The sequence below is a fragment of the Myodes glareolus genome, chromosome X (genome assembly GCF_982192425.1).
Source record: "Myodes glareolus chromosome X, mMyoGla1.1, whole genome shotgun sequence".
Taxonomy (NCBI): Eukaryota; Metazoa; Chordata; class Mammalia; order Rodentia; family Cricetidae; genus Myodes; species Myodes glareolus.
In genome coordinates this window covers 137,992,827-138,017,018 of record NC_142053.1, presented here as the reverse complement: position 1 = coordinate 138,017,018, position 24,192 = coordinate 137,992,827, and positions in this window count along the sequence as shown.

The following is a 24,192-nucleotide window of genomic DNA, read 5'->3' as shown; positions in this document are numbered from 1 at the left end:
CCAGATCAGCCATCAACATCCACCAGGAAGTGTTATCCTGTAATGGGGAACCTGAGCCAATTTTCTTCATGACCATTACATCTTTCTTTGGATAGAACCTTTAAATCATTGATTATTTCCAAGATATTTATAATACTTTTAGATCCAAATTATGCAGAGAAGGGCCGGGCGGGTGACACACACCTTTAATCCCAGCACTCAGGAGGCAGAGGCAGGCAGATCTCTGTGAGTTTGAGGCCAGCCTGGTCTACAAGAGCTAGTTCTAGGACTGGATCCAAAGCAACACAGAGAAACTCTGTCTCGAAAAAAAAAATTATGAAGAAAAGCAAACTTTTATCCAATGAGTAATAAGCAATCAGATAAAGCTTTTCATTGTCCTTGTACTTTTTTATTGAGCTATACATTTTTCTTTGCTCCTCTCTTCATCAACCCTCTCTCATAGTCCCAATTTACTCGGGAGATCTTGTCTTTTTTTCTACTTTCCATGTACATTAGATCCATCTTAGGGTCCTCATTGTTATCTTGGTTCTCTGGGATTGTGAATTGTAGGCTGGTTTTCTTTGCTTTATGTCTAAAAGCCACATATGAGTGAGTACATATGATATTTGACTTTCTGGGTTGAATTACCTCACTCAATATGATGTTTTCTAGATCTATTTGCCTGAAAATTTCAAGATGTCATTATTTTTTTTTCTGCTGTGTAGTGCCCCATAGCCAAAACAATCTGTACAATAAAGGGACTTCTGGAGGTATCACAATCCCTAACTTCAAACTCTACTACAGAGCTGCAGTACTTAAAACAATCAGGTATTGGCATAAAAACAGACAGGAGGACCAACAGAACCAAATAGAAGAACCAGATATTAATTCACACACCTACAAACACCCGATTTTTGACAAAAAAGTAAAAATTATAAAATGAAAAAAGAAAGAATATTTAACAACAAATGGTGCTGGCATAGCTGGATATCAACATGTAGAAGAATGAAAATAGACATATCTATCACCATGCACAAAACTCAAGTCCAAATAGATCAAAGACCTCAACATAAAGCCAACCATGTTGAACCTCATAGAACAGAAAGTGGAAAGTACACTTGAATGCATTGGAATAGGAGACCACTTCCTAAATATTACCCCAGCAGCACAGAAACAGAGAAACAATAAATGGGACCTCCTGAAATTGAAAAGCTTCTATAAAGCAAAGGACACAGTCAACAAAATAAAACGACAGCCTACAGAATGGGAAAAGATCTTCACTAACCCCACATCAGGTGGAGGTCTGATCTCCAAAATATACAAAGAACTCAAGCAATTGATCATCAAAAGAAAAAATAATCCAGTAAAAAAATGGAGTATAGACCTACACAGAGAACTCTCAACGGAGGAATCTAAAATGGCTGAAAGACACTTAAGGAAATGCTCAACATCCTTAGCCATCAGAGAAATGCAAATCAAAATAACTCTGAGATTCCATCTTATACCTGTCAGAATGGCCAGGATTAAAAAAACACTGATGACAATTTATGCTGGAGTGGGGTAAAGGTAACACTCCTGCATGGTGGGAGTGCAAACTGGATATCAGTATGGAGATTTCTCAGAAAATTAGGAAACAACCTTCCTCAAAACCCAGCAAGACCACTTTTGGGTATATGCTCAATCGGGCCACAAGGACATGTGCACAACTGTATTCTTAGCAGCATTGTTTGTCATAGCCAGAACTTGGAAACAACCTAAATGCCCCTCAACTGAAGAATGGATAAGGAAAATGTCCTTGTATTTTATTTTACTTCTTAGCACAACAATGTTTTATTCATCATATATATTTATTTACTTAAAAAAGTTTTATTAATTCTTTAATAATTTCATACATTGTATTTTGATCATATTAAGCCCCTTCTATAAACCCTAGCCCAGAATCAATCCCCACTCTATACTCATCTAACTTTGTATCCTCATTTTTTAAAACCCATTAAGTCTGATTTTTCTGTGTTGTCTATATATTTTGGGTGTGTGGCCATCCACTGGAGTATGGTCAATCTACTAAGTGATACTACCTTTCCCACTCCCACAAGCTATCAATTACCAATATCTCTTTAGCTAGGGGTAACACTTGTTGCCCATTTCCTCTCCCCATGCTGGTATTTGTCTAATTTGATCTTGTACCAGTCTTATCAGTGCTATCACAACTGCTGTGAGTTCATATATGCAACTAACTGCCTTGCTGTGCCAGAAAACACAGATTGCTTGTAGTTCTCCATCACCTCTGGAAGAGAATCTTACAATCTTTCTGTCAATTCTTCCATGACGAACCCTGGGCTTTGGAAGGAAAGACTGTGATACAGATGCTTCATTTAGGGCTGAACACACCACAGTCTCTTATTCTGTGTACCTTGACCAATTCTGGGTCTTTGTGTTAATCACCATCTACTTCAGAAAAAAAAAGCTTCTCTAATCTATGGGTTTGAGGGTAAGTCATTAGGGGTTAGCTTAACACTGTGTCCATTTTCTTATAAAAGGAAGTGGCGGGCAACTTCCCGTTGCCTGGCTCCCAGCTAGCTTTACACCCAAAATAATTACACAGAAACTGTATTCGTTTAAACACTGCCTGGCCCATTGTCTCCAGCCTCTTATTGGCTAACTCTCACATATTGATTCAACCCATTTCTAATAATCTGTATGTCACCACGAGCTCGTGGCTTACCGGGAAAGATTAAGCATGTCTGACCTGGCAGCTTCATGGTGGCGGCTCTCTGCCTCTGCCTCCTTTCTTCCAGCATTCTGTTCTGTCTACTCCACCTATGTAAGCTGCTATCCTATTAAAGGCTAAGGCAGTCTCTTTATTTAGCCAATGAAAGCAACACATAGAAAGAAGACCCTCCTACACCTAATTAATAGAAGTAGGTTCTCCCTTAGGGCCTCTGACTATCTAGCCATAGGTCCTCACCCCATAACAGTGCCACATATGGGTTACATCTTTTTAAGCCAGCTTTAAATCCAAACAGAAAGTGGTTGTTCCTATGGCATTCATGACACTATTGTACCTGTGGGCGTATCCTGCCAGGTCAGCTGTTATCACAGCTCCCAGAGTTCACACCTAGATAAGACTGGTGGTGACTTTGCTCCACTAGTAGTGTACAGAGTACTTTCTAGCCCTATGAAAACTAGCCAGAAAAGGTGAAGTTTTCAGGTCAGAACCAGCTTTATTTCTCTGTATTCTATGACTCAAAAATGTGGTGTTTTCAGCAGTATGATCTCATTATCAAGTTCTGTAGGATAATCAAGATCAATGGAAATAGACTGTGGTATTTGATGAAGGTCTATTAGTGGTCAACAACTACAATAGAGGTAACCCATTCCTGGATTGAGCTTTTCATTTGTTAGCCTATGGAAAACAGTAGGGACATTGTCACCCTACTATAAGGCAAACTCACTTTAAATTCTTTTTTATAAGTGTATGTTTATATTTTAAGAATTGTCCATTTAATTTTTTTATATGTATATGTTTATATTTTAAGAAACTTCTTCAATACTGGATTTCATATGATGTTTCCAGAAAGTCTTTAGTTTAGTTATCCCCATATTCTCTCCTCTGTCCTGCCTTCTCATCCCCCATACCTTTTAATACTTCCTGCTCCATTATTCCCCTTTCCCCTTTAAATGTAGCTCCATGTTTAAATTCAAATGCATTTCAAAAATAAGTATATTGAAATACAAATGGCTGAGAAATATTTCAATAAATTTCTTTTTAAATGGCATTGGAAATTAAACATGATTTATATTTGAGAGCAACTTACCTTTTCTTCATTTCCCTAGGTCACACTGCCTCTCATTCCATTTTACATTATGACTCACAGACAACAATATGAAAGAGAAGTGTAGAGTTAAATTTAGGGGAACATTGAACTGACCCAACTGTTAAATAATAATGCAAGGCATCATAATTTTCAATTGCATATTACTGAGAATATATTTCCCAGAGGAGTTTCCATTTGTGATTATTTTTCTTTTTGTTTTCTTCCCTACTCTGTGAAGAATGAAATCCCTAAACAGATGATTGTTAAACAGTCGATCTGAACTCACTGTAAACATATTCATGCTAATGTTAGTGTCCCTTACCTTTGGAGGGTTAGTAAATAAAGGCCTTTAGAGAATACAAAGAAAATGCAGTGAACATTAATCAAAATACTCTAAATAGTAGCATGCCTTTAATATACTTTCCCTCCTGAGGATATCAAACTCTAATACTTTGTAATGTCGAGAAATAGCCATGCATGTTTTGCATTGTGGGGATTGTAAAATGTAAATTGTGCCTTACTTTACTCATCTGATCAGCAGAAAGAAAATTAGTCCAAGTATGGTCTGATGAAGAAGAAAAGTTTAAAGTGTCTTTTTTTCTTAGACATTGCCATTGAAAACCCAAAATTATACAAGAAATTGTAGTTGTATCTTCTATAAGACACCTAGCAAATAGTGAGAGTCATACTACATCTGATATGATGGGATATCAAATGAGCTAACAAGGAGGATGGATGAAGGAAACTCAACCAACTATGAAGGGAAAATATCAGCATATTTAAAGATTCAGTTGGTTGGTGAGAAGGTTGAGGGAGAGGGATAGAGCTTTGGGCTTCAGTGAACCCCACATCAGGACATATCCTAACAACAAATCACAATACTACTCAGAATAGGACTGGTTGCCTTTATACCACTTTGGTCTTCCTTTGAGTCTTTGATGATCTTTTATTGTTTTATTATGATGTTGACACCCGTAGAGTCTTATTCAGATGACCTTTGCTAAAAGAAAGAAGACTGATGTGACCTCTGACACTCCTCCAATTAGACATTATTTCAGATAAAGACACACATGATCTTTATCTAGCCTCACAACTAGTTCTTTTGGAACCCCAAGTCCCTCTGTTCTCACTGTAATATTTTCACAACTATTCCAATATTTTATAGAGTTGTTCACCACATTGTAGTTTATGAAAGAAGAAAAGGGGAAACAAACACATTAAATTATTTTACCTGGAATGCTATGTCATTCTTTTAAAAATACATAAATATGTGCTAATGTAGAATTACTTCCAAGATCCCTTGCTATGGGGTAGTATTGAAGATGGAACCCAAGGCCTCACCCATTATAGATGTTAATTTTTTTTCAGTTGTAAGGAGTTAAGGGGAAATTTTATTACCTTTGTAGTTTTTATTTTAGAAGTCCTATTCTGTTTGAAATATCTACTGTGTAAATATATTAGTTTTTTCTTAAAATGAATTAGCTTTTAAAAGTCTCTGTGAGTCTGTAGAGTCCTGTACGCTGAAAACAATCCATTAAATCCAGCAGTTGAAATTAAAGAAACAGGTGTGACTTTTGCCCAAGATGATCACTGTGTTTGTATTTTCTGTGCCACTAGGTAGCTGTTTCTCTCCAAAGAAACTTATCTGATTGCAAGTTAATGATAAATGAACCATATTCATATTTGTATTGATACAAAACACCAGATTTTGAAGTCTTTTGACAAAGACAGCCTCAAAGATCAGATTTCTTTAATGACATCTGAAGGCCACACGACAGCAAGCAAAGTTCTAGATGTTTTACATGTATCATTTCATCTAATCCCAACCATAACCTTGCAAGGTGGCTGTTAGTGATGGCTTTTTAGACAGGTAGCAAAGAATTCCATCAACTAACTTTTCAAGTGTTTGAACTTACAATTACTAAAACGGTATTTAGAAATTATGCCTAATTTTCATAATTGCATTGAGGATTTGGCATGTCCCTAAAGCTCCAAGATTGTGATATAACAAAATATTCATAAGTTTCTTCCTCCAAAAATTCACTTGTTAGGGCTTTAAAAGTCAAACGTGGCATTTACCTGGATCAGTGAAACCTTCTGATCCCATCTCCTTTATCTCCAAAAGAGGAATAGAAGTACTTCTCTAATCTGCTTCAGAAATTGTTAAAAGAATTAGATAATGCAATTATGCAAAAATTTCTAAGACTGTAAATACAGTAGTGGAGCAAAGAATACATTTGGCTTTTCTTCACACATAATAAGATTTATAGTCAATATTAAACTTTATATTGCAATCATTGCAGAAAGACAATTTTTTGGTGCTAAAGGAAACTCTGAAAAGAATATATTGAGGACTTTGAAGATGAGAGCACTTGAGTGACAAAAAGATAGTATGTCGTATCCAATACTACACAGAGGAGTCAGTCCCCAAGCCTAAGTCTTCCAAGACCAAGTTTCCAGCACATTCTTCTGTCTTGGCTGTGTTCCATTGCAACCTCATCTCTACTTGCTGGACTTGTACAGCAGATTTGGGTCTCAAAGACAGGCCTCCAAGCCTCATAGTTCTTCACCATTGCCAGTATTCATTGCTCCCAGAATAATGTGAGTTCTATTTATGAGCTAAAGAAGTCAGGAAACAATACGTGCTGTGAAGCACCTCAGCTCTAATAACTTCAAAAACTCCTCTGGAATCCTATCAAAGAGTTATCCACTGTAGATAATACGCTGGATTTCATGATTCTCAGTCAATATCAAGTGTCCCTGAAAAGTACAACAATGACCACTTTCAACCCCTAACTTTTAAACAATCAAAATTGGGAAATGTATACTGGCTTGGAAGTCACATTCCAGCTGCATGAGTTTGGGGAAGGCACTGAAGCACTCTGAGCTTCAGTTTTCACACACATGAGATGGTTATGACAGAGTTGGGCAAGGAAAGTTAAATATGGTCAGATATGTATGGCAGTTTTGCAAATGGTGTTATGTTACTGTTACTTTTGTTACTGATGTTCTATTTAAAGTTGTCTTCTAACCACATGACTGAGTACACAGAAGACCCTAAAGTAATACATTTGAATAGACTATCAGATATACCACAACAACAGGCACAGACCTGACTCAAGATTCTGTTGAAAGATAATTTTTCAATAGCATATAAGCACAACTGTCTCACAGATATAAAATGAACACATGTCAAAGATGTTTTTTAACTCACTAAGTCATGGGGGAACCAGTACAGTGTCACAAGCTACTCAAAGGAAAATTCAAAGTAGTCCTACACTTCCATAGGCAGATAAAGAATATTGAAATGAAATTACAAATAGGTTTTTTGTAAAAAAAAAATGGTTCAAAATTCAATTGCATTCCACCAGACACTACCCATTTACATTTCTACAGGAAAAATAATTTGCACTATTATCAGTTTCAAGCCACTTACTGCACGGTAAAATTGCTCAGAGATGATGGATGGTCCAGGCAGCAGTGCAAGGGAAGCTGAAGCACACAATGCGGTGTTTGTTGTTACTGTTGTTTACTTTACTTTACTGCCTGTTAGAAATATTCACAATTTTTTCCTCTTTAGTTCTACAATGTTTTCTGGGCTCATAGATGCTTCTTGCAGTCAGGGACTGGTAAAGGAGGGCAAAAGATGAGAGGAGGCCAAAAGAGAGACAATGGGGCTAGGCTTTCCTTTCTTGTGAAACCTAAGATGAACTGTAATAGAATATACCATCTCTTCTGGAAGTCCATTTGTTTTGCCCATAATAAAAGGTAACCAGTGTGTGGCAGACACAGTTAATTATCTCTTGATATTGGTTCTCTTCTTTCCTGGTAAGAAAATCCCCTGGTTTTAGCTAGCCTCCCCTTCCTAGATGCAATCATGTGGCTCTCTTCTGGCGAATGGGATACACACTGAACAGTTCTGAACAACTTCCAGCCAAGATTCTTACAGGGAAATAGCATGCCATTTCTGACCCATTTACCTTATTTGTTTATTCATTCATTCACTCATTCCCTAGCTAAAAGTGGATCCAATAACTGGAACTTGAGTGAGCATCCTTGTGGAAACCACCTGTTGAGTGACACTGAGCACCAAGAGCCCTAGAGCCTGAGGACCTTGAGGAGTTACCTTCTACATGAGTGAAACTGACCTTTCCTCTTGAGGAATTTCTTCTAATGTTTTTATGCACTTTGGTTTCTTTGGGGTGGGGATGGTAATCTGTCCCATACAGTTAATGTAATCCTAACTGCTAAGAGGAGAAGCTCTGAAGAAAATTTGCACTGTTTTCCTGGAGAGTCTCAATTTCAATTCACAGTTGTTCCTCTGAAGAATACATTTCTGTCTAAAAATGACAACTGAATAGCATTCTCTATTAGCTTCTTCCCACTCAAAGGTGCTCACTTTCCTGGAAATAGGATTATCTTTGCCTCTGACCCACATAAGCCATTTGAAGATATCCCTTGAAGTCACAACATTTGTAACTGTGGGGGAGTCCTAGTGTAGGTTGCAGGTGTAGACTGTCACATGGCACAAACTTGCGCTCAAGCCTCAGTTCTCAAACTCTTAGCTCAGGAAGCCTAGCTGGGTTTTGCACAGTAAGGTAGCCTGTGGCAAAACCAGTCATAGGAAGGTGATCAAGAGAAAGTCCCACAGGCTAAGGGAAAAAACTCTGATATATTTCTAATAATCTGTGTTATTTAGTCTGAATATTATAAATCACATGCAACCTAAAAAGCAGTGGTGTATGGCTTTGGAATGCCTTCATTCTTGCAGCAGCTGCAAGTTTACCTTGGGGATTATGTTTTTTGGAGCTAATAATAGAGTTGGTTGGCATTCCTAAACACGTGCTCACTAATTGCAGGCAAAGCAAGCTGAAGAAGTCATCGTGGGATTCAAATTTTGTTGCAGATAATAAAAAAGATGAATAATTTACTCACTGATAAACTGACCAAACTTATAGCTTTCAGACTCTGTTAGTCATTCATACACACACACACACACACACACAGAGAGAGAGAGAGAGAGAGAGAGAGAGAGAGAGAGAGAGAGAGAGAGAGAGAGGTGGGGAATTCAGTATTGCTACATAGCCCAGGCTGGCATCAAATTCATGACCCTCCTGCCTCAATGGCCTAAAATGGCCTATGGGCTGATATATATATGAATGAGACTGGTGCACACATTCTCTCTCTCTCTCTCTCTCTCTCTCTCTCTCTCTCTCTCTCTCTCTCCCCTCTTCTCTCTGTCTCTCTCTGTCTCTCTGTCTCTCTTTCTGTCTATCTGTGTGTGTGTGTTTAAATGTATATGAGGAGGGCTAGTCTGGCTATATTCATATATGTGAATATTAACTACTAGATTCCCCAAACACATCTTTAGCATGATGATTAAAATTTCCTCCACTCTTTTAAATGTGCTTTGAAATTTTCAGCCATTATCTTTTCATCTAAGGGAAAATTATTATCTATCAAGGTCCAGGTCCATTAAAAGTCCATATTTTGAGAAACATTTCAAAAGATCATTCCCAGCTAGAAAGATTATTTTTACGCAAAGAAGCCTAAGCCACCTGCAGACAAACACTGCAGTCCTGGAAATCACATTTCTGCTTGTTGCATGCTGGAAAACTCGCAGAGAGGATTGAAACCTTTCATTATTCACAATAGCGCTTTCTACTCTTTTCTGCTTTCCTAGAAGCAAAACAGAAAACAATCGTTGTTGTCATCTGTGTGTCATCTTGTCACTCTGAAAAACTCCATGAGGAATGAATAGGCAGAGCACAGTGCGTTCTGCAGGCAGTAAAGTACTCTGTGTGACAGTATAGTGGTGTCTGCGAGTCTTTGTACTCAGGACCAAAGCCATAGGATGGACAATACCAAGAGCAGACTCTAACGGAAACTGTGGACTCTTGGTGATAATGAAGTGTGGATGTTAATTCTTTGATTATAATAAACGTGCCACTGTAGAAGGGAATGTTGACAATGGAAGAGATTATGTGGTGGCTGAAGACAGGATGATATGGAAAATCTTAGGATCTCCTTCTAAAGTTTGTCAAAAATCTAAAACCAAAAGTCTATAAAAAAAAAGCATAAAGCCTATTTAAATATATATGTATATATGTATGAATATATATGTATATGTATATATATATATATATATATATATATATATATATATATATATTCAGACCCTGTTCTTAATATTCCCAGAGCTAGTAAGGAGGCTGACATGAAGGACCAGATGTGTAGCCCTGTTTCCAGGGGTTCACAGGCAAACATTCACTAGGAAAATTCAGACTCCTTCTATGTTTTCTGCAGGCCGCTAGAGTATATTATTATTGCCCATCACTTTCCTTAAAAGGTTATTTTAAAAATGTATTTATGTCTTCTTTCTTAGGCTGTGTCCTTTTGTGTCAGAAAGTATAGTATCTGACTTGTGGTTTTACTTTCCATAGTTTTGGTTCCATGGTAAACCACAGCCTAAAAGTATTAATGTCAGAAATAATTTGATATAAGTGACTTTTGTTATAGCATATTAGTGTATGTAATGCAATGTCTGCTCGACATGCTACATGCTATGGTACGATTCACGAATCGGGCAAGGGGCTGGAGATTGAAACACATTCACACAGACACACAGAGACATGGGTAACGCCAAAAAACGCCCCAAGAATGCTCTCTGTATTGTGTTCCAGGGCAGCTTATATAGGGTCTCCTTGACTAATGGCCACACCCTAACTCTCAGCTGCAAGTCCCCCAGAAACTACTCCCTGCCGTCGGGAACTCCCGAGGGTCTCGTGCTCAGAGCAGCTGCAAAAAAAGTTGCTTGCTCAGAGCAGCTGCAAGCACGGGAAAACAAGTTATTTACTCCAGCAGGCAGGGGGTCACAGGAAATTCGGGGTCTGGAGGTACACAGTTCCCAACAGGTATATAATTTTTCTGTTTCATTCTTGTCAATCTCTTATGGTACCCAATTTGTATTGCCGTCTTTTGTTGATGTTATTGTTTTGATACAGCATCTCATGATGTTGCCCATTGAGTCTTGAAGTCAAAGACAGAAGCGGTCCTCCAACTTCAGCCTCTCAAGTAACTGGACAATATTCACATGCCAGTGTGCCCAACACTGTGCTTTATCTATAAATTAGATTTTTCATAGGTATGTATATATAGAAAAAGCATTCAACTCCGTATATGAGCCATAAGTGACTTCTAAATTCCATGTGTTGACTTGTCCTTCACCCAGTCTATATGATTACTGGAAGTGGTAAAGTCTCTTGGACTTAGGATGTAATGGAAGAAAAGTTAGATCATTGAGAGCATGCCTTGAAGGAAATATTAAAAACCTGATCCTTCCTAGAAAACACAAGATAATTCAGTCCTTTTCTGCCACATGGTCCTGTCATAGACACAAAGAAATAAGACCAAGTGTTCACAAATGCAATCTTCTGAAGTCATGCACAAATAAGTCTTTTCTCCTCACAAATTGACTTGTTTTGTATACTTGGCACAGAAACATAAATTTGACTAATTACTGCTAGTGTTTAGCATTATCTGTGATTTCAGATATCTGGGAATGCCATGGAATCTCAGAAGGGGAATAACTATATGGTTTTGTATATGCTAGAATTAAGCTGTTTCCTTAGTAGGAATAAGTCTTAAATCAGCAGTTCTCTGGACATGTAGCAGGAATGCAAATTCCCAGGTTCCATCTCTGACCTCAACAGTATTGAGGAAATTGGGGAAATGATAGCAAGCCCTTCATGTGATTCTGAACAAAGTCCTCTCACAATTGCAAATGTTGCCATAAAGCAGAGGTTCTTATCGAGATCACTACAGGACGATGCCAACTCCTCAGACCCAGATAGGATTTACTATGTTTGAGGGGCAGCCAGATTGCTTAGCCCTAAAATATTTAAAGTGGTTTTTAGATATAGTTGTAAACATAAACTGATATATAGTCTCCAGATACAGCTTTAAAGAATGCACCTAGGCAACTGCTTATTTCTACTATCTTTTACAACAAAGAAAGAGTTGGGGAAGGAGAGCTAGGTGACGAGTGTGCAGAATGAATGACAAACTCCAAGAGTTGCCTCTACCTCGAGTCATAATGACCACTGAAGTTTAGGACTTTATTTTTAAATCTCAGCACCAAGAGATGACGCCATAAGTAACTACAAATCCAGGTCATTTATACTCATACTCCCGCTTTCTCCTCTTCACATAAAGCCTTCCCTTAACAGACTTTTACTTTATACATATTCTTTTTTTAGAAGAGAAGAAAATCTAGGAAAGAAGACATTCGTAGTCAGGTACATTACATTGACTGCCTCATTTAATTATCACAATGAACCTCAGGGAAATATTAATATGCCCTGTCTCAGAAGTACAATTTTTGCCTCACTCTGGTACCATTTCTTCTCCATACTGGCATCCATTTGTATTTTGTGATTGTTCAAGTCAGTTACAAGCAATAATGCATTTTCCATACCAAAAAAAATGCCTCTATTTCCAGTTAACAGCAAACTTCACTGTTCAAAATTATTATTTTAACAGTTGAAAAGGATAAAAACTCAGACAAAAGGGGAGATGTCAAAAGGCATATGAATTAATTGAGCACTGAAAAGACATTTAAGACTGAGAGAACTTTTAATAAGAGTTTTTGGAGGCTTTGAAGGGTAATTCTTGCTTTAAAAGTGGAAAACAGACTCAATGGCTAACTTCACTGGGGAACAAAAAGGAAGCATGTGCCTGCACATATCCTATGAGGACCTTAGGTACTAAATAGGTATCTATGCTACATGTCCTGTGACATTCTGTTTGAGCTGCCTTGTCTGCGGAGGTAGGGATTAAAATTCAAAGAGAAAACCAAAGTTTTCTTTAAAAACCCCTATTTCAGATAACAGCAATCATAACATCAGAGATACACTTGCTGTGTTCAGAATATGCATGTTGAATAAATATAGTTGAATTTATGATCAACTCTTAAAAAGCAAATGGGGTAATCAGGATATCTTTGAGGTGATAAAGTTGCCGAATTAACTGATAAATAGATAGCTGACTCTGCATCCACAATGGCTGGGTTAGGATTCCGCAGTGATAAAACATAAAATTTACTGAATGGTACATCAATGTTGACATTACAACTATGCCCTCCCCATATCCTTCATTACCTCTTCCCAGTGAACCAACTGCCAGATCAGACTTTTGTCTTCTTTAGAAGTTTATAAAATAACCAATAAAGAAAAAACCCACAAAAAAACAAATGTCACATAACAACAGGGATACACACTAAGAAATGTGTTGTTGGGGGTTAGAAGATCTCTGTGTACTTAACATGGATCAAGATGGCCATGCAATCACTAAATGATGTGATATGATGATGTTATCGTTTTTGTAGTCCATTGTCAATCAAACATCATTATGCAGCACATGACTCTACTTTCAACACAGACTTCATTGTTTTCATTTTCACAAATCAGTATTTGTTCTTCATCCCTGGAAACATTTAAGATTTGAAATAGATCAAAAGAATTCTCAAATTCATAAACACCTTCCTAATCCAACCTTTAGAAATTGCTTTCTCATGAAAGTGATGTGTTTGTCTTTTAAAGGGTGCTTCACAGCATCTCCATTTCCACTGTACCCCTTTCTACAGACATCCCATGATGCAATAGCCCCAGGAGTATCCAGAAGGAAATTGTAAAGCCCACAGGATGCATACACTAATTTCCATCACCTATCCTTACTAGGTTACTTCCCAAGTGAAAGAGGGAATTAATAACAGATGACTTTTTTTTTTCTGGAGCTGGAGAATCTTACCCTGAAAGCCTGAAGAGTAAACACAAAACATATGTGTGGCAGATGCTCACATTCAAAGATCCTGAGAAAAGGCAGCATGCACATTCTTTGTCAACTTAGAGGGTCAGTTATAGCCATAGACTGAATGCTGATGAATATCAGCATTCTCTGGGGGCATATCTTCAGCCACACCTCCACATTGTCCATGGTTTTCCTGATGAAGAGTTGAAAGCCATATGAATGTTCAGTACCTAACTTCTAGATAATAAATGCAGATTTGTCCTCAAACTTTCCAAATCCCAATGCTTATGGGTAGGGTCTTAAATAAGCATTTCTAGCAAGTACCCAGATGATTCTTCCCGTGGCACACCAAGAGTGAGAATTGCTGCTGGCAGAACTTCCATTCCAGCTGACCAGGAGAGTTCCATCACCATGGCAACATGCTTACCAGCCATTTGGAAGCAACTCTCTCTAATGTCACAGTAGATGGGAAGCATGCAAGTGCTGGGGGTGATTAAGAAATGGTCCAGCCACGGGATGGGAAGATTCAGTCAGCACCAACTGCTCAGCAGAGAGCAGAGAACAGAAGCTTTTTTTTTTTTTTTTGATGAGAACAACACAGAAAACAGGATTTTATCATTGCATTTAAATCTGATGGTCAAGTGGAATGTATTTTTTTTAATGAATAGGAAACTCAGAATATTAGCTCTACTAATACCCTGAGAAGAACTCTAAGGGAGCAAAAAGTAGAAAAGTGAATCTAAAATTAAAACTATTTTCAAATGGCTAAATTGTTGCCTTTTTTCTCCTTCTATGTTTGGAAGCTTTGCCAGAACCCAGTCTATTTTTAAGTGGCTCTGGAAACCCACTTGGGGTGATTTTCAGAGAATGTGAGCACAAATGGTGCCCGTGCTTTATCAGGTCCCGAATATTATATGTGTGGATCTGGGCAACTGTAAAGGAAACTTTTATCATGAAAGAGCAAATGAAACTTTGGGGTGTGTGAGCTAACAGTTTTAACATCCATATTAGTCCCAGATGTTTTTCCAAGGAGACTGAATTTTATATAAAAGCTGAGACACAGTATGGTTTTTATTCCTTCTCATCATGCCCGTAATCCAGAAAATATGTAACAATTAAATAACAACACACATGGGTTAATTACTATTTTAAGATGCTCTATAGTACGTTGAGCTTCCCTTTAACACATTTGGGCCTCAGTTGCTTCTAATAAGTTCATATCTTTTCAGGAAAAAAATGCAATGAATGTATGAAAAATAGAATAAAGGTGTCTCATTGAAGTATGCAAAAAGGACAAAAATGAGAAAGTTTTGAATTACTGAGCAGCAGCTTTTAAAACAAGAATGAGCCTCTGGGTTCTTAAATGCCCCCCCCCCAAGCTAACTAGGCACAAGAAGGAAGTAAGGCAATCCATTTTTCATTACTATGACAAAATACCTGCCATCGGACATAAAGAAGTTTGCTTGACTCACACTTCTGGTCCATGGTTGAGGGGTTAAATCTGATGATGGTTGTCTTCCTGGTAAAATCCCAAGTCAGTGCAGGGCTTTGCACAGTAGGAGATAAGGAAGCTACATCTATGTGACTCTTCTACTTCTGTGTCTTCTTATAAAGCCACTAGAATTCAACCAAGAGGACTCCACCCTGGTGGCCCTACCTAATTATTTTTCAAAGGCCCCACTTCTCAATACCAAAGTCCAATTAAGTTCCTACTCCCTTATTCTATCTCTCCTAGTTAAGGTTATTATTGCTGTGGTGAAACACCATGACCAAAGTAACTTGGGGAGGAAGGGTTTATTTGGCCTCTAGTTCCACATTACTGTTCACCATCAAAGGAAGTCAGGACAAGAACTCAAACAGGGCAGGAACCTGGATATAGGAGCTTATTTAGAGGCCATGAAAGGATGCTTCTTGCTGGCTTGCATCCCCTGGCTTGCTCAGCCTCCTTCCTTATTATAATCCAGGACCACCAGCCCAGAAATGGCCTCACCCAAAGACTGTGTCCCTATGGAGGAGTGCTGCTTACTGGCTTGCTCAGCCTGCTCTCTTATAGAACTCAACCCCCTCCAGGGATGGTACCACCCAAAATGGGCTGGACCCTCTCTCATCAATCCTTAACTAAGAAATCACTAACTAACGGGTTTGCAGGCAACCCTACTTTATTCTTTCATTTTCTTAATCAAGGTTCTTTCTTATCAGATGACTATAACTTGTGTCAAATGGACATAAAACTAGCCAGCACAATTCCCCAGAATAGAATTTGATTTCAATGCTTGAATTACAGGGGAAGTACTCACAAACCATACCCATACCATAGCAGAAAGCAATCAATGACTATTGTAGTATATTAGAAGAAACTGCAGATACAAATGCCTTTTCTAGTACTCCTAATTAGCATGTGCTCAAGACTATAAGACAAAACCCATGGTTTCATTTCCAACTTTCCCTTCACAATTTTCCAAACATCTTACAAACTAACCTCCTCTGAGTCCTTCAAACTCATAATGTTCATTTCCAGAAGAGACTCCCCTGAGATTTTCTCTATAACATTTCTCCATACCTTATATTACCCTTTCAGTGATTCAAGTTCTCTGCTGCATGAGACAACTTTCTGTTACTGTAACAGAACACTCAGGACCGTTTCTAAATAGGACAGGCTTACTTTGACCCATAGTTTTAGAAGTTCCAGGCAATAGCCATGAAGTTCTAGAATCTTGAGCATAGTATATTATGACAGGGCCACATGGCAAAAGAGTTGCTTATCCCATGGTAGCCAGGAAACAAGAGAAAGTACTGTAAAGGACCAGGATTCCAACATTGTATATCACGAAATGTCTTACGTTCTCCAAGATCTATACACTAAAGATTCCAGCACCTTCAAATGGTACCAGATGGTGATAAAACCTTTTGTTGAAACATTTCAAACCCAACTCTATCACTTTCTGTCTTCTAGCTGCTCAGCTCACTACCCCCTCTGGCTCCAATCTTCTTAGGCAATTACTGTCATTCTCTGGTGTGGGTTGTGGGTTGAATTGTGTTTCTTCCTACTCACTTCCAACCCACCCACAGACTCACATGTTCAATCCAAACTCTGATACTTCTGAATTTTACTTATCGTTTGTTTGTTTTAGAAACAGAAAGTTTGCATGTCTGATGAGTTAAGAAAAGGTGATTGGTGTTGGACTCAGTCCAATATAACTGATGTTCTTATAAAACAAGTGTTACACGAAGGAATACATTCAAACCTAAGGCAAAGGAGATGTGGAGAAACAAAGATAATAGTCATTTATAAGTCACATAGAGAGATCTAGAACAGATGCTTACCTTATAGTTCTGGGAAGAAAATAGCCCAGAAACCTTGATCTTAGATTTCTAGCTTCTAGGACTGGGAGATGATGTATCTCTGGCTTATAAAAATTATTATTATAATTATAATATTATATATAAGATATTATTATCATTATTATTAATTTTTAAGTATTTGGGTGTTTTGCCTGCATGTATGTCTGTGCATCACATGTGTGCTTAGTGGTCATAGAAGTCAACAGAGTTTGTCAGAGCCCCTAGAATAGGAGTTACAGACAGTTGTGAGCAGCCATGTGGATGCTGGAAATTGGATTGAAACTTCTTTAAGAGAAGACACTACTGAGCCATCTATTCAGCCCTATGTCTCTGTTGCTTAAATCAACCAGTCTGTGGTCATTTGTTGCAACAGCTCCAGAAAATGAATATAATAACCCTAATTTAGGATTTGACATTTATAGCCAGAGCCACATTTTGCCATCTGTGACCCTGTATACTTTTGCATTCATGAGTTCCATCCTCTGTATAAATTTATTATTTAAAATATATTTTAGGATATTATTAAAGCTTCAGGAGGTTGAGGGCCATATTTGACCATATTTGCATTTCTAATCCATAGCAGACTTTTCAGGAAATAACTGCCAATTAATTCTTCTAGTCTAAACTTATCTTTCCAGGAAGTACATAGACATCTAAAGCATCTAGATTATTTCATTATGCTTGTCTCTTCCTTTTTTAATTAAGAAAAATACTTTTCATTTTACATACCAATCCCAGTTCCCTCTCCCTCTCTGCCCACCTCCCCTCATTTCCCTCTTTCCATCCCCCATCCACTCCTCAGAGGAGATAAGGCCTTTCATGGGGAGTCAACAATGTCTGGCATACCAAGTTAAGGTAGGACCAAGCCTCCCTCCCCATATTAAGGCTGAGCAAGGTATCCCATCATAGGGAATGGGCTCCAAAAGCCAGTTTGTACACCTGGGATAGGTCTGGTGCCACTGCCAGGGCCCCCCAACAGATCAAGTGACATAACTGTCAACCACATTCAAAGGGTCTAGTTTGATCTCATGTTGGTTTTCCACCTGTCAGTCCAGAGTCCGTGAGCTCCCACTAGCTTGAGTCAGCTGTCTCTGTGGGTTTCCCATCATGATTTTGACACCCCACACACACTTGCTCATATAATCCCTCATCCGTCTCTTTAACTGAACTTCAGGAGCTCAGCCTTGTGCTTGATTGCAGATCTCTGCATCTGCTTCCATCATTTACTGGATGAAAGCTCTATGATACAATTAGGGTAGTCACCGATCTGATTACAGGGGGAGGTCAATTCAGACACCCTCTCCACTATTGCTAGGAGTCTTAGCTGGGGTCATCCTTGTGGATTACGGAGCATTTCTCTAACACCAGGTTTCTTCCTAAACCCATAGTCTCTATCAAGATATCCCTTCCTTGTAAGTCTCAAGGGACAATGACTCTGTTTCAACAATTATCAGAGTTTATATCTGAAATCATCTTCTCAAACTCAATAACATGCCTTTCAATTCAATATCATCCACAAATAGTCCTGAGTATAAATGTCCCCAACTCTGCATAACCTGTCATCTCACTCTGTAACCTCTGGCAATCATGTAATTGCTGTAGACTTTGTTTTCCAAATATATAAAATGGGAGCAGTTCTACATGCTCACTTAGGTAATATAATATCCTTCTGGAGTCTTTGATAGAGTTGAAGAATAGATAGATAGTTATAGTTTTGCTTAGATATAATAAAAGATAAAGTATATATAAATATTGTAACTGTAGTCCTTGCTTGATACCTGTTTTGTTATATGTAGTTTTGCTATGTTAAAATTAAAGCCTTCCTTTTTGTTTAAACAGAAAAGGGGAAATGGTGTAGGGGGTCCTTCTGCTTATGTGTTGCTTTCATTGGTTAATAAAGGAACTACTTTGGGCATACAGCAGAGTTGTAGGGGAACAGAGCTAGGTGGGGAAAACTAAACAAAATTCTGGGAGGAAGAAGGCAGAGTTAGAGAGAGACGCCACGGATCCACGGCCAGAGGTAGACGAGCTGAACTTTGCTGGTAGGTCACGACCTCATGGCAATACACAAATTAATAGAAATGGGTTAAATTAAGATGTAAGAGTTAGTCAATAAGAAGCTAGAGCTAATGGGTCAAGCAGTGATTTATTAATACAGTTTCTGTGTGATTATTTCGGTTTGGGGCTGCTGGGAATCAATAAGTGGCTCCTTGCAAGACACATGTGGGGAGTTAGCCTGGTTTTAATCCAATAGACTGAAAGATAAATGATCTGAACCTAGCATCATTCTCTATATGTACTTTCTAAAAGTCTAAAAGAAAAGGATGCACAAACAAGGTCTCAAGAGAGAAAGTTTGTATGTTCTGAATTTATGCGTATTATTTCATTCATTCATACATACATACATACATTCATCCAACTATTTATTAAGTGTTTGTCATTTTGCAAACAGTTGGTACATACAAAGTGGTAGGTCAAACTTTGGGGCAATTTAAAGAAGGCACTTTCTACACTGACTTTTCTGTCGGCCTTATCTATTTACAATCCCTCAGCCTTGCTAACGTCCTTGTACATGTCAGAAAATACCAAGTTCCTACTCATATCTATATCCTAAAGCCCAGATCCTGGAGGGAAAGAGATTCTCTGTAGCTGGAGCCCTTGGCCCTGTGCTTGTCCCCTGCACAAACTTGTAGCAAAATCAGCCCATTCCAGCCTCACCTCTGCTTCACTGTCACTAGTAGGATGGAGTTTAATCTGTCACTAAAGCTCCTACCTTGGCACTTCCTTATCTTCTAAAATGCAAATAAAAAGATCTTCTCACAGATGACAGAACAGCCTCACAAAGGCCAATGGTGTTGCTTCTTCTAAAGCAGACACTTCCTTTATGGAGAAACAGAGCCTGCAAAAGGAATAGTCATGCAAAGATTGAAATCTGGGTCCCTGAGTCAGATCCCCCAACGTGTGATTTATTGTACAACATGTACTGAAGATGCTTAGCTGAGCCACAAAAGACTTTATCTCCTGTGGCATTGTAACAATATGATTAAAATACCATCTCTGAGTGTGGAAAGAGTCATTAATCCATACAGCCTGCATATCACATCTTGTTGTCCAACATGTTTTGAGGTTTAGAACAAAACAATACATACAGATGCTTCACCCATAAGAGACAACTTCTTTCAATAGAATTTTTCCTAAATAGGAGATAGGGACCAAAGAATGAAATTTTATATAATCTTCCATTCTTTGTAAAGAAACATTTAATTTGACATCTTTTATGCAGTGGAAATCTGGAAACTAACTGCTGTACACTATTGGCTCTTCATTTGATGAGCAGCACCCATGGCTATACTTTGAATTAAACCGCCTAAGAAGAAGGTTGCATGTAGATAATGAAAACGTAATCATCCTGGTTATAAAGGGTAGCATTAAACTGGAGGCCAATTCTAAGTCATTGCAGCTGTGGATTAAGTAAACAAATGCAGGTAACACTCTTAGACCCTTCCTTCAGTTCATAACACACTGCTGAACAGAAGCATGGAGAAAACACCTTCAAGAGTCTGCTTTCTCCTTGTATTATTATTCCAAAAGAGTCCTAGCTAAAGTTTTATAAAATGAAGATATTCACAAATGTAAGTGAACTCTAAAAATCCATATGTGCAAATAAAAGCACATTATTTTCCAAAAGGAAAAAAAAAAACATCTAACTTTGAACCCCTGTATCCATTAGATTATCAGAGGGATTTTCCTATCCTGATTCTTGGGAGATGTACAAATTCCCAGGGGGTGTGAGATAACACTCAAAAATTAAGGAAGACCATAGGGCATCAATCTATATTCACTATCTATTGCTGAAATGAAGATCATCTGTGTTTGTATCCCCACTTCTCTTGCAAACTTCATTGTTCATGCCCTCCAAGTGTTTTCCTTCTCCCCAGCACTGAAAGCCAGGACCATAGGCCTCCATTACCCATGAAGCCCAATATTATCACTACTCTTCCAATCTTGGAGATGTTCCCTTCTTTTCTTCCTGTTCATGGAACATTTGTTTCTGAAAATGTAGCTTTCTCAGTAGATCAAAGGATGAGTAAATGTGCTAAAAACAAGTACAACAGAATATTAGCAGCAAATATCATGGTAAGTAACGAAAATTGACTATGAGTGACAAAAATTCACTGGAAAACTATCAATTTAGCCATATGTCTGAACTATTTAGTAATGAATTGTAAAGAAAAGATAACTCTCTCCCCAACCTGTAACCTCTATGATATGGCCTTTGAAACAAAAGAATTAAAGGAAGCTGAACAAAGTGGGGGTACTTAGCTCTGTGACATGAAACTCTCCCAAGACGGGGGAGTGAGCTGGCTAGCAAACTTCCTTGGAGTCCAAGAGGTAAAAAATATCATGAGAACAAAGCAAAATTTCATAGCTCATCCTAAGGCCCTCCATCCACTGACTTCTTGAGAACCAAATTGATACAGGCACCATGCTCTTGAAATCTCAAAACAATGAGCTAAATAAACTTTTTTTCTCAATTGGCTGCCTCTCTTTAGAACTGTGAAGCTGATGAAGGCACAGTGAGAAAAGTAGCCTGTGGTGAATATAAAGCTGAAGTATGTTAAGATAGTCAACAGACTAATGGAGAGACAAGAAACACCAGAAAGGATGGATTTTGACTTTGGATCCTTAATTAAATGGGTGATCTGCAAACCCTGAATTGTGATTAGAGTGTTTCTCCCCAGACAACTATAAGGAGATGATCTGTATGGTTGCAGCAGGGATTAATTCATTTATCTTAAAGTGGCTAGCAATTTTCCGAAGTAATGTTGAAAGGCTGGGTGCTTAATAAAACCAAAGAAAACTATAGTTAGAGAAGCAATAATGATATAATTGTAGTATGCAGAAAATGCACTCAACTTGTACAAATACTATAGCAGGTATCATCATCATTATCATCATCATCATCATCGTCATCATCATCATCACTGCCATCATCAAAAGCTGGCATGAAACATCCCTCCAATTCCAAAAGCATAAATTTACATGCAACCTCTCATCGCAATTCGAATCTCCCTGCAGATCGATGACACATTTTTTACTTTCCCTTAGCACCCCTGCTCTCTTCCATACAGGATAACTTTTTACTTTCAGCACTGTTTCTTAACGGAGGAACCCTTTACAAGTCAAAGAGATAAATTTGATTTAGAGGAGAAATGTAAAAACCATAGAAGTTTCTTTATACAGAAATGCCACAATAAAGTTTTTATTATGATGAAGTGAATACTGAAAAGAAATGGAATATTTAAGTTGCCCCCATCTGGGCAGGTAGAGAGAGGATGAAATCATGAAATATTTAACTATAAAGGCAACCAAACAGCCAACAAGTGGATAAGAAAATGTTTATCATTGCTAATTCTCAGAGAAATGCAAACTAAAAATACAATGAAGGGAAGCTGGAGAAATGTTTCGTGTTTAGGAGTGTGTACTGTTGAGTCCCATGCCTGGTGCCCATGTGTGGCAGTTCACAACCATCTGGAACTCCATTTCCAGAAAGTCTGACACCAGCTTCTGGATTCAGCAGGCATCAGTCATTTTGTGTGTGTGTGTGTGTGTGTGTATGTGTGTGTGTGTGTGTGTGTGTGTGTGTAAGAGAAAGAGAGAGCATACACATGCGCGCGCGCGCACACACACACACACACACACACACACACACACACACAATATAAAAGTCAATCAAATCTTCAAGAGCTCAATGAGGGAGGTGAAGAATTAGCTTGGTGATTAAGAGTAATGACTTCTCTTCCTGAGGATCTGGGTCAGATTTCCAGCACCCACACAGTGGCTCACAATCTGTAACTCTGGTTCCAAGTGATCTGATGCACTCTTCTGGCTTCTTCCAGCACCAGACATGCACATGGTACATAGACACACATGCAAGCAAAATAACCATTCACATAAAATAAAATAAAAAAATAAAACTTAAACACTGGGAGCTATCACCTCACAACTGTAAAAATGACTATATTTGAAATACTAAAACTAGAAAGGGTGTGGAAAAAAGGAAAACCTGCTGAACTATTGAAAGAGATATAAGTTAACACAGCTGTTATGAAGAACAGCATGGAGATTCCTCAAAAAAAATAAAAGAAAAAAGAAAACAACCACATATCTCTGCTGTCCTGCTTATGAGTTTTTCCCCAAATGTAAATATATATGTGTACAGAATGATGAACACAGCCAACAGTAAAGTGAATTTGTAAATTGCCAAAAGCATGCAATTTCAATGTCCTTCCTACAAAAGTTAAATATGAGAAGTTAATCAGCTTGATTCAATCATTCTATAATACATGTTCATGCCTGTGTACATATAAGGTTATATATGCATTTGTGTATATGTGTGCATATGTCACTATACCCCTTAAATATACACAACTATTATGTGTGTGAAATAAAATAGAAAAAATCATAATAAATATGTACATATAACAATTTTCTTGAGTAACGTTGAGAGGATGAGTAACCAATAAGACCAAAGAAAACCGTAGTTAGAGTAGGAATAATGATATACTTGTAGTGCACAGAAAATGTCATTGACCTGTACAAATGCTGTAGCAGACATCATCATCATTATCATTGTCATCATCAAATCCTAGCGTGAAACATACATACAAATGTAAATGAAAACCACTTTTGCTTCCCAGCCACCCAGACCCAAATAATCACACAGAAACTATATTAATTACAACACTATTAGGCAAATGACTTAGGCATACTCTTAGCAAGCTCTTATATCTTAAATTAACTCATTTCTTTTAATCTGTGTATTGGCATGAGTCTGTGACCTACTGGTAAGGTTCTGTAATCTTTCTCCTTCGGCAGCTACATGGTGTTTGTCTCCTTAACTCTGCCTACTCTCTCTCTCTCTCTCTCCCTTTAACTCTATTCAGATTTTCTGCCAGACTTTACCCTGTTAAGCCATTGATCAAAACAGTTTTATTCGTTGACCAATGAAAGCAACATGTAAACAGAAGGCCATCCCACATCATATAAACATAAGTGTGCATGAATACAGGCCTTTGTTATCAATGTTCCTCTTTCCTAGCTTCTTCCATCAAAATATGCTTGCTTAGAAGACCTAGAATTGAAACACCGAAAGCCTTTGGTTTAAGAGAGACTCAGACCAATTCACTTGCAGTATTTAAACTAAAAGAAATTAACGTGATTTATGGATGAAGAGGGAATCGTT